This window comes from Dermacentor andersoni, unplaced genomic scaffold, assembly GCF_023375885.2.
Source record: "Dermacentor andersoni unplaced genomic scaffold, qqDerAnde1_hic_scaffold ctg00000040.1, whole genome shotgun sequence".
Taxonomy (NCBI): Eukaryota; Metazoa; Arthropoda; class Arachnida; order Ixodida; family Ixodidae; genus Dermacentor; species Dermacentor andersoni.
The window spans coordinates 5,901,951-5,903,242 of record NW_027314753.1 but is presented as its reverse complement, the minus strand read 5'-3'; positions in this window follow the sequence as shown (position 1 = coordinate 5,903,242).

Sequence of the window (1,292 nt, the reverse complement as noted above, 5' to 3'; positions counted from 1 at the left end):
CATGTGCATGCTTAAAACGCGTTTTCGCACAAATCCGTGCGCGGGTGCTAAAAAGAGCAGCATCGGCATGCTTAGCAGGTCGTTTGGTAGAAATCCACGTTCGCGTTCTGCCCAAAGCACCATTTGCATGCACATCTTGTGGTTTTGCAGAAAACTTCATCCGCGTCTACCAAAAGATGCATGTGCATGCTTAAAACGCGTTTTCGCACAAATCCGTGCGAGGGTGCTAAAAAGAGCAGCATCGGCATGCTTAGCAGGTCGTTTGGTAGAAATCCACGTGCGCGTTCGCCAAAAGCACCATTTGCACGCACATCTTGTGGTTTTGCAGAAAACTTCATCCGCGTCTACCAAAAGATGCATGTGCGTGCTTAAAACGCGTTTTCGCACAAATCCGTGCGCGGGTGCTAAAAAGAGCAGCATCGGCATGCTTAGCACGTCGTTTGATAGAAATCCACGTGCGCGTTCTGCCAAAAGCACCATTTGCATGCACATCTTGTGGTTTTGCAGAAAATTTCATCCGTGTCTACCAAAAGATGCGTGTGCATGCTTAAAACGCGTTTTCGCACAAATCCGTGCGCGGGTGCTAAAAGGAGCAGCATCGGCATGCTTAGCACGTCGTTTGGTAGAAATCCACGTGCGCGTTCTGCAAAAAGCACCATTTGCATGCACATCTTGTGGTTTTGCAGAAAACTTCATCGGCGTCTACCAAAAGATGCATGTGCATGCTCAAAACGCGTTTTCGCACAAATCCGTGCGCGGGTGCTAAAAAGAGCACCATCGGCATGCTTAGCACGTCGTTTGGTAGAAATCCACATGCGCGTTCTGCCAAAAGCACCATTTGCATGCACATCTTGTGGTTTTGCAGAAAACTTCATCCGCGTCTACCAAAAGATGCATGTGCATGCTTAAAACGCGTTTTCGCACAAATCCGTGCGCGGGTGCTAAAAAGAGCAGCATCGGCATGCTTACCACGTCGTTTGGGAGAAATCCACGTGCGCGTTCTGCCAAAAGCACCATTTGCATGCACATCTTGTAGTTTTGCACAAACCTTCATCCGCGTCTACCAAAAGATGCATGTGCATGCTTAAAACGCGTTTTCGCACAAATCCGTGCGCGGGTGCTAAAAAGAGCAGCATCGTCATGCTTAGCAGGTCGTTTGGTAGAAATCCACGTTCGCGTTCTGCCAAAAGCACCATTTGCATGCACATCTTGTGGTTTTGCAGAAAACTTCATCCGCGTCAACCAAAAGATGCATGTGCATGCTTAAAACGCGTTTTCGCACAAATCCGTGC